Below are 18,679 nucleotides of genomic sequence, written 5' to 3'. Positions count from 1 at the left end.
GAGCTTAGTGAAAAGAGTCGCCTTCACTAAGTGGGCCCGTAGGCAAATTATGGCACAAGTTCTATTTTTGATCACAGTGTGGATGATCACAGTGTGAGTGATCACAGTGTGAGTGATCACAGTGTGAGTGATCAAAATGTGGGTGACCAAAGTGTGAGTGATCACAGTGTGGGTGATCAAAGTCTATTTTTAGACTGGCTGTCAAAAATAGAAAATTCAAATATTATTGTCTCATAATAATATTTGGACTATAAACTTGATCTTATTCTCTTGGAGCACTTTAGTTTGAGCTACAGATGTGGCCCATGCAGCTGTCAGAAGGAAGTACTCTTTTCTTATGAGTCAGTTGATTTGTTGCATGCATGACTTCAGTTAGAACTCAATCAGTTGAGTTTGGTGGAGTTGATTGTGGAGTTGATGGAGTTGTGTTCAATTTTACTTGGTTAAACTAGTTGTAGTTAGTCTAACTACAAATACACTAATGATGAGTTGTTAAATTAATTATTAACTCATAATACAACTATATAATACATCATTTAACTCAGTTGCATGTCAGTGCATGTTCAGTTCAGCAGGGACAGTTGTTAGAGAATCAGATTGTTATCAGTTGTGACTATAGTTGTGCATCAGATCTTGCACAATCAAAGGATTGAGTATTCCAATGAGTTTGCTCATGTATTTGCCCAGTTTGTAGCTTCTGCTCACATCTTACACATTGTGAGTGATTCTTTGGAGGTAAAATATGAGTTTGGTAGACCATTCTCATTCATTCTTGAGCAGGTATTGAGCAGTGGAGGCAGGCAAGCAGTGGAATAGATTTGGAGATCAGATCTGAGCTGTATTGTGTGTAACAGGTGGAGTTGGTACTGGATTGCTTGTGATAAGCATTGTACTTTGTAATGTTACATGGTCTCAATCATTAATATACAGATAGTGTGGGGTTTTTAGCGAGATGCTTTCCTTGGGTTACATACTGTGTTAATGTGTGAATGCTCTTGATGTTTTATTGTTATTGATGCTGCTATATTGATGATCAACGTAGAGGAGCTTATGTATTGTGTATGTATTCTGCAATAGTACATGATCAGGATAATCTCTGTTGAATATGTGTTAAATTATTCAAAATTTCTACATGGTATCAGAGCTAGATGATTTGTAGAAAAAAAAAATTCTACATGGTATCAGAGCTGCTTGATTTGTAGAAGAGATTTTTACAGGATATCAAGCGAGGATTGATCATTAGATATACTATTCAGGAAGTGTTTACATTCTATTTCTTCAGGCAGAGTCTGTAATCGGGCCAGGTAGCCTCTGGATTCATCCTTCCTTTGGAAGGTGAGATATCCGGTGAATGCCCATATAGTCAATCTTTGTATGAGAAATATTGTGTTCTCACAAATCTTAGATTCGAGGATGTTGAGTTTGTAGCTGGTGGAATTCGAATTTGCAGCAGTGTTGTTGAAAATATCTTTCAACAGATTGCAAATGTTATTCCAAAGCAAGAGCGACCTGGCGCTCAAGGATAAACTCAGAAACAATAAAGGTGAGAATGGATTTTCATCAAAGGTATCTGATGAAGAGAATTGCGCTTTGGCTGCCAAAGCAAAGAAAGGGAAGAGCAAGAAAGCTTCTCAGTCTGGTGCAAAAGGCAAGAAGAAGGATATGTGCAAGGTGAAGTGTTTTCACTGTCACCAGCACAGACACTATGCCACTAATTGTCCGCAGAAGAAGAAGAACAAGCAGGCTGCTGGATCTTCAGCAGGAGAGGCTCTAGCCTCACAGTTTGGGCTTGATTTTTCATTGATCGCATGCTTGGTTTCAAGTGTGATGGGATCAGTGTGGTTCTTGGACAGTGGTGCATCTTTTCACATGACGGGAGATAAAGATTTGTTCTCTAATCTGGAGGACAAAGATCTTGGAGTGCACATCGAGATGGGCGATGATGGTAGATACAGTGCGACCGGTATCGGTACCATTTCCTTTGAGAGGGAGTCTAGTAAACCCTTCCTATTGAAAGAAGTCATGCATGTTCCAGGATTGACGAAGAATCTCATCTCAGTGGTGATGTTAGAAGACAAGGGGTATGATGTTGTTTTCAGCGAGGGAAAGGCTTTCCTACGCAGCAAGACAACTGGTGAGACCTGGAAGATAGGGGTTCGAGTGAGGGACCTTTATCAGTTGCATGTAGATGGATGCGCAGCAATGGCGGGCAAGGTAGAAGGATTGGTGAGCCGGGATGATGGCGAGTTGTGGCACAGGAGATTGGGTCACCTTCAGCATGGAGCCTTGAAGATACTGCAGCAGATCACTACAGGGCTTCCTAAAGGCACACTTGCACAGTCAGATCAGTGCAAGGGGTGTACTTTGGGGAAGTTTGTGAAAGCCACCTTTCATGAGAAGGATAGTCGCGCCACGACGATCCTTGAGAGAATTCACACAGACGTGTGTGGACCTTTCTCAGTTGCTTCGACAGAAAAACACAAGTATTATGTGATTTTTGTTAATGATTTCTCTCGTAAGTGCTGGATCTTCTTCATGCAGAAGAAGAGCGAGACATTTTCAAAGTTCTGTGAATTCAAAGCACTGGTCGAGAAGGAGTCGAGGAAGAAGGTGAAGGCTCTTAGGAGCGATAATGGTGGTAAATACATCTCGGACGAGTTCAAGGATTTCTGCAAGGCAGAAGGGATTCGTAGAGAGCTCATAGCTCCCCATAACCCACAGCAGAACGGGGTAGCTGAGCGGAAGAACAGAACGATTGTGGGTGTTGCACGGGCAATGTTGCATGATCAGGGCCTACCCCTTCACTTGTGGGCGGAAGCATGCAATACAACAGTTTATGTGTAGAACCGTTGTCCTCATAGGATACTTGGCATGAGTACACCTGAGGAGACTTATTCTAGTAAGAAGCCTGATCTTTCTCATTTGAGGATTTTTGGTGCTAACGTTTACATGCATGTGACAAAGGATGCCAGGAGGAAGTTGGAGCTGACCGCAGAGGTTGGGATATTTGTGGGGTACACTGATACGCCCCACAACTATCGTGTGTATTTTCCAGACAGTGGTAAAACTGTTGTGCGACGGGATATAAAATATCAGGAGGAGAAAGCCATGAAGTGTTCGCTTGAGAGGGAGCTACACTTGCATGCAGATGAGGAGCTATTAGTTCCTAAGTATGAGCTTCAGGATGTGGATCAGCCATAGGACGAGGTTCATGGAGTGGAAGAGACCACTCACGCAGCACCAACCATCAGAGGGCGAAAGTGTTTGACAAAAGCTGAGCGACTGCCTCAAGATGCAGAGAAAGTTGTAGGACCACCTACAGCCCAACGCAGGCAGAGACAGTCACCTGATCGGTACATTGGATACATGGCTCTGATGAGCAAGTGTGTTGTGACTGAGCCATCCTCTTTCGAGGAAGATGTGGAGGATCCCGCATGGATAGACGCCATGGTTGAAGAGTATGATTCTATTGTCAGAAACAGTGCATGGGAGATTGTTCCTAGACCAGAAGGGAAATCAGTGGTGGGTTCAAGATGGATCTACAAGGTCAAGCAGGCAGCTGACGAGAGTGTGGAGAAGTACAATGCAATATTTGTTGCCCAAGGCTTTTCACAGATAGAGGGGATCGATTATGAGGAGACCTTTGCACCTGTCACAAGGTATTCTTCCATACGGACGATTCTTGCTCTCTTAGCGTAGATGGAATGGCACATTCATCAGATGGATGTGAAGACTACGTTCCTCAATGGAGTCATTGAGGAGGAGGTGTACATTGAGCAGCCCGGAGGCTTTGAGGTCTTCAGCAGCGATTCGCATGTGTGCAGGCTCAAGAGAGCACTGTATGGGTTGAAGCAAGCACCACGTGCTTGGCACACACGGATAGACAGCTATTTCACAGGACTTGGATTCTCCAAGAGCGAGGCGGATCCTAACCTATACCAGATTGTGGTGGAGGGTAAGTTTCTTATTATTGTACTGTATGTTGATGATTTGATTCTAACGGGTGATGAGCTGTTGATACTGTCATGCAAGAAGGATCTTGCTACAGAGTTTGAGATGAAGGACTTGGGCCTCCTTCACTATTTCCTAGGATTGGAAATATGGTAGCGCAGTGGTGGACTGTTTGTTTCTCAGGGCAAGTATGCTCTGGAGATACTGGAGAAGTTCAACATGCATGGCTGCAAGCTTGTTGATACTCCTCTTCCTGGAGGTTGGAGGAAGGAGGATGCCACTTCGGGAGAAGAAGTGGATGCCACTGTTTATCGACAGTTGGTGGGGTCGCTGATGTATTTGGTCAATACACAACATGATATATGCTATGCAGTTAACCAGCTTTCACAAGCTATGGTTAAGCCTACCAAGCTCTTCTGGAAGGCGAGCAAGCATGTATTGCGCTACTTGAGAGGCACATCGGGATATGGTTTGTGGTACAGACAGGAGGATGAGGTGAAGCTATGTGGCTTCACGGATGCAGATTGGGCAAGGAGCCCAACGGATAGAAAGAGCACATCAGGAGGGGTCTTCAGTATTGGATCGACAGCAGTTTCTTGCTACAGCAGGAAGCAGAGATCCGTGGCACTCAGTTTAGCAGAGGCCGAGTATATGGCAGCAACTTTGGCTGCATGCGAGGCTATATGGATGAGGAAGATCCTAGTTGGTTTGTTCGATTCTCATTTGGATCCTACTGTGATTTACTGTGATAACCAGAGTTGCATTAAACTCTCAGCTAATCCTGTATTTCATGATAGATCTAAGCATATTGACATCAGGTACCATCATATCAGAGATTGTGTGCAGTGGAGGATCATGTTGCTTTCATACATTCCAATGGAGGATCAAGATGTTGATATTCTGACCAAGGCTCTCACTAGGAGCAAGTTCGAGTACCACCGAGGCAGGATAGGGGTTTCTGATAATCCATATCTTGTCGAGAGGGAGTGTTGAGATTGCAACAAGATGATGGAGCTTAGTGAAAAGAGTCGCCTTCACTAAGTGGGCCCGTAGGCAAACTATGGCACAAGTTCTATTTTTGATCACAGTGTGGATGATCACAGTGTGAGTGATCACAGTGTGAGTGATCAAAATGTGGGTGACCAAAGTGTGAGTGATCACAATGTGGGTTATCAAAGTCTATTTTTAGATTGGCTGTCAAAACTAGAAAATTCAAATATTATTGTCTCATAATAATATTTGGACTATAAACTTGATCTTATTCTCTTGGAGCACTTCAGTTTGAGCTACAGATGTGGCCCATGCAGCTGTCAGAAGGAAGTACTCTTTTCTTATGATTCAGTTGAGTTGTTGCATGCATGACTTCAGTTAGAACTCAATCAGTTGAGTTTGGTGGAGTTGATTGTGGAGTTGATGGAGTTGTGTTCAGTTTTACTTGGTTAAACTAGTTGTAGTTAGTCTAACTGCAAATAGACTAATGATGAGTTGTTAAATTAATTATTAACTCATAATACAACTATAGAATACATCAGTTAACTCAGTTGCATGTCAGTGCATGTTCAGTTCAGCAGGGACAGGTGTTAGAGAATCAGATTGTTATCAGTTGTGACTATAGTTGTGCATCAGATCTTGCACAATCAAAGGATTGAGTATGCCAATGAGTTTGCTCATGTATTTGCCCAGTTTGTAGCTTCTGCTCACGTCTTACACATTGTGAGTGATTCTTTGGAGGTGAAATACGAGTTTGGTAGACCATTCTCATTCATTCTTGAGCAGGTATTGAGCAGTGGAGGCAGGCAAGCAGTGGAATAGATTTGGAGATCAGATCTGAGCTGTATTATGTGTAACAGGTGGAGCTTGTACTGGGTTGCTTGTGATAAGCATTGTACTTTGTAATTTTACATGGTCTCAATCATTAATATACAGATAGTGTGGGGTTTTTAGCGAGATGCTTTCCCCGGGTTACATACTGTGTTAATGTGTGAATGCTCTTGATGTTTTATTGTTATTGATGCTGCTATATTGATGATCAACGTAGAGGAGCTTATGTATTGTGTCTGTATTCTGCAATAGTACATGATCAGGATAATCTCTGTTGAATATGTGTTAAATTATTCAAAATTTCTACATTTAAGTGATCATCTAATGCAAGTTGAGAAAGATTGATTACGGTCGAGTTTTTGATTAGGTTTCTGGTACTGCATACTTTATCCATTAAAGGAGGATGGGCATTCTTATCGTTGTTAAAGGAGGATGGGCGTGCTTGTCATTGTTAAAGGAGGAAGCGCGGGTTATTTCTGCTATGCCGGATTTTTTTTGTGACATAAGGTGTTGGGTATAAAATTGTGAGTTGGTTGAGGGGGAGTTGGTGTTGGTAGCTGCGTGGTTTCCAGTTTCATTGGGAGCGCAAGTTTCATCGCTCAGGAGTTGGGTATGAAATTGTGAGTTGGCTAAAGGGGAGTCAGTGTTGGTAGCTGCATGGTTTGCAATTTTGTTGGGAGTGCAGGTTTCATCGCTCAGGAGTTGCGGTGTTATGGAAAGATTGCTGGAGTGCTTTGAAGCAGAGTCGATGTTGGTGCCAGCGAGGTTTACAACAGTGCTGGATAACAGTGAGCTGTTGATGATTGCCATCTTCTACGTGGAGTTATTACCAGATTTCCAGCTGGAGAAATTCATATTGGATGTGTGTGTTACCTTGCCTGGCTGGTCGGCTGGGAGCTGTGGTGTTCGGCAGAAGGTATCGGTGGTTAGGTGTATTCTGGGGGGGCAAATGGTGCTACTAAGAAGGGTTATGTGTAGCCAAGTCTGAAGTTTGTTGGACTAACGACGAGTTGAAATGCGTGTTGGAAATCAAATGCGTAGGGATGGTGACCGGATTTTTGCATGTAACTACTTCGTTCTTGTTAACGTTTATGTTTCTTAGAGTATATAGCTTTTTGGTTTTCTTTGTGGATACATAATCCAAAGTTCTTTCATCTTTGGTGAAGGTGAGGGCATCTAAACTCTGCCAAAGGTCAAAGCGAAGAGTTGAGGACAGCTGGAGATGCAAACCCTGAAGTTTTTCAGATGTTTTTATTAAACGAAACCTAGAAAATGTTATTTCATTTTTGATGAGGGTTTTGCTAAGTATATTGAAGATAGAAATGTTCTGACCATAATATAGGATGGAATTTTTATTGTGAAATCCCTTGAAACTTAGGTATGTTCTCTAGAATTTCATATAGGGGTAGGTCACATATCATCATCTTTATTGCAGCATTGACTATAAATGCCAATATCATGCCTTTGGTTTAGCCCCATCAAGTTACAATATTATTCTCTTTCTTTTATTCATAATGTAGCTAGGCAGTAGATCTAACCTATACATGGATGCCCTAGTTTAGCACCTTTTTCTCATCTTGGTATCCATACAGTGATTTTTATTCTCTTTCGGAATCCATCCTTCTGAACCACCATGAACTATAATCTGAGCCTCATGTCCTCTTCCTTATAATATTTATGGCCTTACCCTGGGAATAGTCCATGCTCTATCCCTCATAATTGCCACACTCTATTAGCTTATTTCTGTAGGATGAACTTTGGTTTCCTTATTCCATCATCATCCTCTTCTTGGAATATCTTTCACTTTCACTTGGTGTTTTACCCTTTCCTAGAGGGACCACTTTGATGAGTGATCTTATTAAGCTAGCCTCATTTTCTCCTTATGCTTTGAAGAGGTTCCATCATACAAGAACTATTTTCTACCCTTATACAACTCATTCCATTAGGGCGATCTTTATTAGTGTCCTTCTTACTCTTATTAAATCCTAAACGACATTGATCTCCTTTTTGCCTTTTTCTCATCCTCGTTAATCAATGAAAATGTCGAGATCATTTTGGTCCCATTTTCATGACTCATTAAGCTCATGAAAGCCATATTTTTCATGCTCGTAGAACCTAAATGAAAATGTCAAAATTTTTCCATCTTATCCTTCACGTTGATTAAATTGAAATTTGACGAGTGATTTGTTTTCCATTCTCAAATATAGTTAAGCCATGAGAAGGGTACGAGTGTACTTTTGTCTACTTTTTAGCCTCGTTAAACGTTATGAAAAAGGAACCTATTGAGCATACTTTCCTTCTCTTTCATGCTCATTAAACCATGGAGGAGACTAAAAGGAGAAAATGAGAAGGGAACATTTATTTTTATTACTGATCCAAATTGTATCATCAATCATGTCAACCTTTAACATGGCACCCATCTACATCATTATCTTACAATTGGGTTTAATTAGCTTGCTTAGGAGTTGTACCATACATATGAATTTGTTTACTCCTCTATTTGGTTACTCTTCAAGTGAGTATTGAGAATGCTTCAATTCCTCCTATGTTGTTGCATGATATCATGTGGTTCTCATTAGTCATGCTACCAAGTGAGTGTGTGTCATGTCATTATGTGTTCAAGGGAAGTCTTAGCTTGTGTCGACTATCTACAGTCTCTTCTTAACCTTTTTGGGTCAGACATCACTATGTCTGTCATAATTCATTGCTTCAAGTCTTTGTCTATTAACTACATCATCTCAGTCTATTTCATGTTGATTCATGGGAGATACATCAAACCCCTCCTTCAATAGATCTTCACCTGTCTACTTCAATTCATTATCCAGGTGCTTGATGTAGGAACCAATAGTTCCTCGAAGCTTGTAGACCTTAGTGGTAGGTTTCCTCATGATTGAAAATGGGTTTACATCATTTAATCTTGATCAGTCGAGTCCATGAGTGTTTAAAGTCATCTCATCTATTCAACCATAGTGGAATATACTAGGTACATTGGGGTTAATTTTCATAAGTTGTGGGCCCCCTCGTGTCTTTTAATGGTACACCTCATTGGTCAATAATTAAGCGATTTCTACCATGTTTGAGATCAACCAACCTATTCATATGTTATAGATTCGTACCATTAGGGTAATGTCAAGGACCTTGGGTCACGAATATCTCACTCTTATATGGTACCCTTCCTAGGCTAATTTGGAGTTATGTATTCATTTATGTACTTCAAGAACTACTATATGAAACCTCCTACTTGTCATGTGTCCATAGTCCTACTGATGTATATTGTGACATATATCCAAACTATATTTGTTGGTGGCTATGATCTATTTCATGAGTCACATGGATCCACCATGTAGTGTTCATAGCCATGTCCTAACATTTCATGTTATGGATCTGTAGTGTATGTTTGGTGGCCATGTTAATTTTATCTTTAGGACCAAGCATGGGTATTTCCACATCAAGGATGTTATTAATATAATTGAGAGTCCAACAATTGAGTTCCTTTGATCCATGTTCATAGTCTTAGATCCTTCCTCCCATTTTGATCTTTGAGTTTTGTTGTAATGCATTTTAGACATCAATTTCTCCTCCAACCTAATTAGGGGGAATTTTTTATAACCCTATTTTACACTCAATTATGGTGAGAGAAGCCTAAGTTGAACTTACCTTAGTTGCGAGCTAGAATGCACCCCCTTTCACCTTTTATTTTACTTATGTGAGATTTATTCCATGTTAAAAGGGTGGAATTACATGGCTAAGTAATTTCTCATAAATATTTTGTGATATTTTTATAATTAAAATATTATAATTCTTTCATAATCGAGATAATTTAGAAAAATCTCATAATTGTGAAAAAGGTTTCTAGAGTTTTCCATTCCCAAGGAGATCATCTTGACCCACTTGTGTATTGGTTAGGGGTACATTATTATAAAAGTTTCGTAACTTCTCAATACCCTAGGTGTATAGATACATTCTCCCAAAGGATAGAATGAACCTATATCATCTCACAAAGAGGAAAGGGGGTTGGAAAAAGTATCCACATTATAGCATGGGAGGTCTGTTTCATTGGGTTAAGAAGGCCAAGTTGCAAGTTGGAGGAGAGACCTCTCTTTTTTGGAGGTATACAGCTTATGTATTATCATTTTTTATTAATAGACATATGTTCATTTTCTATATCCAAGTTTTGAATATGTTTTATGTTTGCATATGTTGGTTCTAAGCTAACACAACTTCTATTGAAAGGACATGGGTGTTAGGATATTCCGACACATAGGAAATAGTTAAGTAAAACTTGGTCTAGTATAGAGTTAGGTATAGAGTTAGGTAAAGTGTGTTTCTTTACCTTGTACATTTTGTAACTTACAATCCGACGGTCACGATATGTAGTGATCCGACGGTTCATTCTCCCCTCGGTATTACCGACACTTGATCCGTGGCTTGACACCCGATTGGTCCATGATTTCTATTTAAAGCGCATGGAGGGTAATTTGTGGGGTAATCCGTCTATGAGAGAAGCTTATGTAAATTTTCATTCTTTTATTAATAAATTGCCTGAAGTGGCCACGTTGGCTCAGGCCGTGGACTGTTTCCCTCTTTGAGGGTTTTAACCACGTCAAAAATACTGGTGTATTGATCTGTGATCTGGTTGTGAGTGGTGTCCTTTGGTGTTTTGTTTGAGGAACTTACCCTGTAAATTCCTACATGGTATCAGAGTTATTTGAGGGCCGCGTCCGTTGGTGATCCAAATCTGAAGCTGGTAGAACTGCATCCGACTACCGTTTTCTAGATCTATTGTTTCTGACTGCTTTTGGGCCGAGAGGATTGCTCTATTGTGTTGGGAGCATCTATTCCAGTGAGGAACCCCTTTCGTTTCACGCGAAAAGGTTTCCAGTAGCCCTAGCTGCGTCATTTTTAAGATCTGAAGGTATACAGTGTTTATTTGCAGTTTACAGTTATTTTCTCTCTGTTTATTTCGGTTTCGGTTTATTTAGATTTTTTTATTACCAGATCTATACCTTTCATTTCTGTGTATGCTCTTTGCCCTGCGACTCTGTGCGATCTGGGCAAATCAGAAACAGAAAGGAAGGATTTTTCTCATGCGTATGCTCTTTTCTCTGCGCCTTAGTGTGATCTCGGAAAATCAGAAACATTGAGGAAAATATTTAGTTTCCGGCTAAAGCTAACTTTGAGCCGCAAGGTTCATTTTTTATAATATTTAGTTTTTCGGCTAAAGCTAACTTTGAGCCGCAAGGTTCGTTTTTTTTTGTATGTTCGTGTTGGATTTTGTGTTTTTTATTTTGTAGGGAAAAAGAGCCTTCTCAAAGCAAGCACGCAACCCAAAGCATCAACCCACCCCCCCGCCTCTCTCTCTCTCTCTCTCTCTCTCTCTCTCTCAAACTTTTTGTATAACTCACTTGGTGCAAACTTCAAAGCTAATTTATTAGAGTAGAGGTCTTGGGTTCAAGTCTCCATTTTTTGGGGGCGGATTTTTTCATTTCCGCACATTCCCGCGCTTCATCAGCGACTTCATCAACTTTTTTCAAAAAACCATAACTTCTTCATCCGGAAGCCGTTTTCAGAGCCGTTTTTTTAAACTAGCCTAATTTTTCGAGATCTATCCATTGGAACACTTAGTTTCAGCATCTTTAGCTTCAATTTCCGTTGAAATGGAAAGTCAATACCAAGTTACCCTTGACAGCACCAACTACTTCCAATGGTTGTCCTACATTGAGGATTTACTTAGAAGTAAAGGTCTCTACAAAATAGCCTCAGGCCAAGAAAAGAAACCGAAGGATGAAGATAAGGCTGCTAAATGGGAATATAGGCAAGATCAAGCACGTGGATTGATAGGGATGTCTATTTCTCCAGATCTTAGATTCCATATTGCAGAACTTGATACTCCTGATGAAGCAATGAAACAAATCAATAAAGTTTTTGGGGTTAAAAATGAACTTAGAGCCCATCAACTTGAAAATCAGTTGCTTACATTGGACCCTAATAATTTTTCTTGCATTGAAGATTTCTTGTCCAAGTTCAAGACCCTTAGATATCTCTTGGAAGGTGTTAAGGTTAAGAAAGAAGATAGTAACCTTATCTATTCCATTCTTACTAAGTTGGGACCAGCCTACTCTATGTTTGTTTCCACCTTCCATTCTACAAGAGAAGCCTTCATTTCTCAAGGAACAGACTACAAGTCCCCTTCCTTTGACTCTTTTTGTGATTCTTTAATAAGAGAACAAGAAAAACTCTTACACCTTGGTCTTCTTAATCTTGGAAACTCTTCCAAGAAAGCGTTAGCCGCCCATCAGCAACCAAATTCAAAGAATCCTAAGAATTCATATCCTAAAAAGAATGGTCCTAAACCAAATAAGGATCCTAAGCAATCTCAGCCTCAAAATGAAAAATCATTTCAACAAAATGATAAGACAAATAAAAACAAATGGAAGAAGACTGATAGACATTGCAACTTTTGTAATCGAGATGGCCACTTAGAATCCAAATGCTTTAAGAAGATGGAAGCCTTGGAAACAGCGATGAAGAAACATAACATCCATTTGGAGCATTCTTCAACTTCAACTTCATCTTCAGGAATGGCACTTTCTGCATGTGGTTGTCAATCATCTCGGTCTGGTTATGCATTAAATGTATCTTCTTCTTCTCATTCTCATGAGTGGCTCATTGATTCTGGAGCTTCTTATCACATGGCCAAAAACAAAGCCATGTTTTCTTCTTTAAATGATTGTAACACCAAAAATATATATGTTGGTGATAGTAGATCTCTTAGTGTTGTAGGGACTGGAACTGTTCATCTAGACAATGGTCAATTTAATGATGTATTATGCGTTCCAACCTTATCCTGCAACCTTCTATCTGTATATCAGATAACTCATTCAGGTGAAGGTAAAATCGCTGAATTTTCACCTCATGATGTTGTAATCAAGGACCTATGAGATCCTAAACAGATTTTAGCTACTGGCATTGCTAATGATTCTACAAGGTTGTATAAGTTTCACAACTTTGGGTCATCAAATCTTCCCTCAGTATTTGTTGCTCATAACGATGAAGTGAGCAAACTTTGGCATGAGTGATTTGGTCACTTAAATTATCGCTCCCTTCAGCATCTATGTAAATAAAATATGGTGACATGTCTTCCTATGGTATCTTGCAGAGATGGTGTTTGTTCCGGATGTGCACTCAGAAAACATCATCAGGACAGTTTTGAAAAACATGCCTCTTGGCACGCCTCAGCCCCTTTACAGCTTGTGCATAGTGATTTATGTGGTCCACTTCCGGTTGTTTCATTATCTGGCTGCAAGTATTTCTTAACTTTCATTGATGATTTCTCCAGACACACTTGGGTATACTTCTTAAAACTCAAGAGTGAAGTATTTAACACATTTTTGGCCTTCAAGGCCTTTGTTGAAAAACAATCTGGACATCAAATTCTTAAGCTAAGATCTGATAATGGCGGAGAATATGTTAAAAACACATTCATGAACTTTTGCACTGAGAATGGAATTCAAATGCAACATACTGTTCCATATACTACACAACAAAATAGTGTAGCTGAAAGGAAGACTTGCACCTTAAAGGAAATGGCTAATTGTATGCTACAATCTAAAGGACTTGGTCTTAGTTTTTGGGCAGAAGCAATTAACTGTGCAAATTACATAATAAATCGCACTCCTACTAAGGCTTTAAAGAATATCACTCCAGAAGAAGCATGGAGCTCAATCAAACCAGATGTAAGTCACTTTCGTGTTTTTGGAAGTGAAGCATGGGCCCATATTCCAGATGAAAAGCATAAAGCTTTAGAACCTAAGAGTGAAAAATGTACTTTTGTTGGATATTCTGAAGATGTCAAAGGTTATAGACTTATTCCATTTAAGCCCAAAAATGTTATCATTAGAAGCGATGTAAAATTTGATGAAAATATATCGGCCTGCAAGCCTAGTCCGGCGGATGTGCCACCTCTCCCTATCTCTTCTACTTCTGAAAACATTTCTTCTTCAGATGATGAAAGTGAGGATGACAATCCTCCCCCACCATCTCAAGATCCTCCTTCAGCTCCTCAGCTTCCAAAATGGGTTCGTGCTACTCGATATGCAGCATGTGATCTTGTCAGTGATCCTACAGATCAGCGACGCACACGTTCTCAGTTTGACAGAGCCTCTTATTTACTAGCTCAAGCTCCAGTAAATTATGATCCTGACACCTTTACAGAAGCTTCACGCCATCCAGATTGGGAAGTAGCTATGAATGAAGAATATCATTCATTATTGGCAAATGATACATGGGATCTTGTTCCTCTACCAGAGGGACGAAAACTTGTTAGATGCAAATGGGTTTACAGAACCAAGTATGGACCAGATGGGAAAGTTGATAAACATAAAGCTCGTCTTGTTGCTAAAGGTTTTTCATAGGTTGAAGGCATTGACTACACTGAAACCTTCTCCCTTGTTGCCAAAATGAACTCTATCCACCTTGTTCTTTCCCTTGCTGCCTCGTTCAAATGGGAAGTCCATCAGATGGATGTTAAATCTGCCTTCTTGCATGGGGACTTGCATGAAGAAATCTACATGGAACAACCCATTGGCTTCATAAAAACAGACTCCAGCCTTGTATGCCGGCTTAAGAAATCCCTTTATGGTCTCAAGCAAGCTCCTCGAGCTTCGTATGCCAAAATGGATAGCTTTCTTTTAGAATCTGGCTTTTCTAGGTGTCATTATGACAATACTGTCTACACCAAGAAAGTGGGCAAGTATCTTATCATTCTTGTTCTTTATGTTGATGATCTTATCCTTACCGGTAGTGATCCCAACCTTATAAACCATGTGAAGTCCAACCTTAAAAAGAAATTTGAAATGACAGACTTAGGACACTTACATTATTTTCTCGGTCTTCAAGTCTTGCAATCCAAGGAGGGTATTTCCCTTTCCCAGTCCAAGTATGCCTGTGATATTCTATGCCATTTTCACATGGAAGACAGTAAGCCAGCCCCTTCTCCCTTCCAGTCTGGAGTCAAACTTTCAGTCACTTGTACTTCTCCTGAAGTTGATGCTACCTTATACCATCAACTTGTAGGAAAACTTCTGTATCTAACCCATACTCGACCTGACCTTTCCTTTGTCATTGGCCTTGTTGCTCGTTTTATGCAAAACCCACGTTAAAGTCATTGGGAAGTAGCTAAAAGAATACTTCATTATGTTTGAGGTACAGTTCAGTTTGGGATTCATTACAGTGCCGAAGCATCTCCTCTATTGGTTGGTTTCACTGATTCCGATTGGGCTGGTGACCCTGATGATTGGAAGTCTACTACAGGTTATGTGTTCACTCTTGGTTCAAGACCTATTACATGGGCCTGCAAGAAACAAGTTGCCATTTCTCTTTCTTCAGCAGAAGTAGAGTATCGTGGTGTCGTAGAAGCTAGTAAGGAAGCCTTGTGGCTTCGTCAGATCCTGTCAGAGTTTGGCTTTCAGCAGCAGCATCCGACTACACTTTGGTGTGATAATCAAAGTGCCATTCAGCTATGCAAAGATCTAGTCCAACATCAGCGCAGCAAACAAATTGAACTACACATGCACTTCATCAGAAAGCTCATCCATGACCATGTTCTTGAAGTGAAATATTGTTCAACAGATGATCAAGTTGCAGACATCTTTACAAAGGCTCTCACAGCGACGAAGTTCACTAAAATTCGATTTATGGTTGGAGTTCAGGAAGTTGTCACTAAGGGGGGATAGGCTGTAGTGCCTCCTTCCTTCTCCTATTGTGTCATATTTGTAAATCCTTCAATCCTATCCCAAGTTGTTCTTAAGCGGGGATGTTAGGATATTCCAACACATAGGAAATAGTTAAGTACAACTTGGTCTAGTATAGAGTTAGGTATAGAGTTAGGTAAAGTGTGTTTCTTTACCTTGTACATTTTGTAACTTACAATCCGATGGTCACGATATGTAGTGATCTGATGGTTCATTCTCTCCTCGGTATTACCGACACTTGATCCATGGCTTGACACCTGATTGGTCCATGATTTCTATTTAAAGCGCATGGAGGGTCATTTGTGGGGTAATCCGTCTATGAGAGAAGCTTATGTAAATTTTCATTCTTTTATTAATAAATTGCCTGAAGTGGCCACATTGGCTCAGGCCGTGGACTGTTTCCCTCTTTGAGGGTTTTAACCATGTCAAAAATACTGGTGTATTGATCTACGATCTGGTTGTGAGAGGTGTCCTTTGGTGTTCTGTCTGAGGAACTTACCCTGTAAATTCCTACAATGGATTACTTGTTAGGTGGTTTTTTGTGTAGGTTCTTATTTTATTGCAGGTAGAACGAGATGTTCAAGTGTAATCGGGCTTCCTCTGCATTATACCTAAGAGGCTCGACTGACCCATGAGGATACTAGGTTTCAAGTTTTGATCTTCATCTTATCATGTACAAGCATTGAATGTATTTATTTGTGTAGGAACAGATTGAGGTTTGACTCTTTGATATTCTTCATGATCACACACTCACATCTAGGTAGATCATACTCTGATCTACTCAGTTAAAAGTAGCCTACTTTCTCAGGCCAGATTTTCCCATAACACATGCCACTTGACTCACTACTATTGAATAATATTAGTTAGTTGCAGTGCAAACAAGTGCATTTCTCCTAAATCATTTACTTATTGCAATTGGTTCTTATGTGCTATTGGTAAATTTAAAGTTACCTCCAATGAATTTTTGAGTGTCTTTATTTCAATTTTAGTGGGGAAGATAAGATCTTACCATACACAAGTTCATAGGGAGAAAAAATTGTGGTATTCCACCAATTTGTCTTGTAATCCTATAAGACCTTAGGAATTCATTCAGCCCAATCTCAATGTCGAGCCACCATATTTTTTTTAAGAAATTTTTTTAATAATTTCTTTAGTACTCTCCAATTTCCCATTAACATGTGGATGGTAAGGTGAAGTAAGTCAATTATGAATTCTATATTTCTTGATAAGGTCTTATAACATCTAGGAAGTAAATTATGTTCTTCAATCCATAACTAGCTCTTTTGGCATTCTATATTGAACAAATATATCCTCAAATAGAAAATATCAAAAATCATGTTCAGTGGCTTCACCTAGTGTTTTATCCTTAACCTATTTGGTGACATAATACGTGCATACAAAAATATAGAACTTCTATTGCGATGGGGGATTAATTGGTCCCAAGAAATTTAAAGCCCACCTTTTAAAAAGCTACATTACCAACTGAGGTTGTTACAACATCTCATCCGAATAGATGCTTTGGCCCATCCTTTGGAAGTTTTAACACCCTATAAATTCTTCCTTGAATCTTAGAATATATTTTGCAAAAAATATCCTATTTGAAGAACTTTGTAGCTTGTCCTACTGTCTGGAAAGTGGCCTCCACAAAGCTTTCCATGGAAATCCTTTAAAATGTCATAAATTTGATCTTCTCTCACACACCTTCTGATTTGATGATCTAGACCAATGTGGAAGAGGTATCCATCTAACCAAAAGTATCAAGAAATTTGTTGAATGATATTTTAATTTTCGGTTGGGGAATGATGATATGGAAGTTTTTTTCCAACAAGGTAATTAGTGATATTTGCATACGAAGGTGAGTAAGTGGAAACTACAAAGAGATATTCATATAGAAAATAAACTTTAACAGGAAAATTATCGTCATTCTTAGGAAATCTAGAGAGAAAATCAACGACAACATTATATCTCCCATGCCTATCTACAATGGTGATGTCAAATTATTATAGTAACAGCAACCACCTAGTAACCCTAGCATTAATGAATAGTTTAATCACTAAAATCCTAATAACAAAAGGATCAATATGCAAAAGAGTTTGATAACCAATGATATAATGCCTAAACTTGTCGATAGCATGTATAATCACAATAAGTTACTTTTCTATCTTTGTACAATTTAATTTTGTAAGGTTTAAATTCTTACCAATATAGTAGATGGAGTAAGTTTTATTGTCTTATTGTTGTCTAAGTTTTATTGTCTTATTGTTGTCCTAGCACAACCCAAATGGATCATCATAAGCATTTATAGATATGTGGAATGAAAAAACCCAATTTGGTCCTCACAATGTAGGATTTGTTGTTACACATATTTTGAGCTTTGCAAACACATTCATACACTTTCCAATCCATATAAATTCTTTGTCTTTTGTTAATAAGGAAAATATTGGACAATTAACTTTAGGAAAATTTTCTATAAAACGTCTACAATATCATGCATTCCCTAAAAGAATACACACGCTTTTCTATGTTGTAGGAGTAGGAATTTTTAGAATTACCTCAGCCTTTGTTGGATACACCTATATAACTATAATAGAAATATAGTTTCCAAGTACAATTCCTTCATTCATCATCATTTGACACCTTTCATCGCTGAGAGAGAGATGGGTTTGTATACAAATCCTATGTAACTTTTCAAGGTTGTTCAATGCTTCATCAAACTCATCACCATAAGGTGTGAAATCATCCATATGAATTTCGAAACAATCATTAACCAAATTAGAGAATATTCCCAATAAAAGACATTGAAAGGTTGTTGGTGCATTACAAAGTCTGGAAGGAAGTACTTTATCAGAAAATGTACCTAACGGACATGTAAAGTTGGTATTATCTTGATCTTCAGGAGAAATATGGATTTTATTATAACCACTAAATCCATCAAGGAATGAGAAAAACATTTTACTTGATAGGGTATCAAGGCCTTGGTTGATAAAGGGTAATTGGAAGTCATCCTTTTGAGTGGATTTGTTAAGCTCCCTGTAGTCAACAAAAATTCTCCACTTTCCATTCTTTTTGGGAAAAGCCAGACGTGGATATACCCATTGAATGTAAAAATTTGGGTGTATAAATTTTCATCTAATAGTTTTTGAAGATCCTCCTTG

Source organism: Pinus tabuliformis, chromosome 8 (genome assembly GCF_031772625.1).
Source record: "Pinus tabuliformis cultivar Carrire ecotype Pingquan chromosome 8, CPIR1, whole genome shotgun sequence".
NCBI lineage: Eukaryota > Viridiplantae > Streptophyta > Pinopsida > Pinales > Pinaceae > Pinus > Pinus tabuliformis.
Note: the sequence above shows the minus strand (reverse complement) of the source record.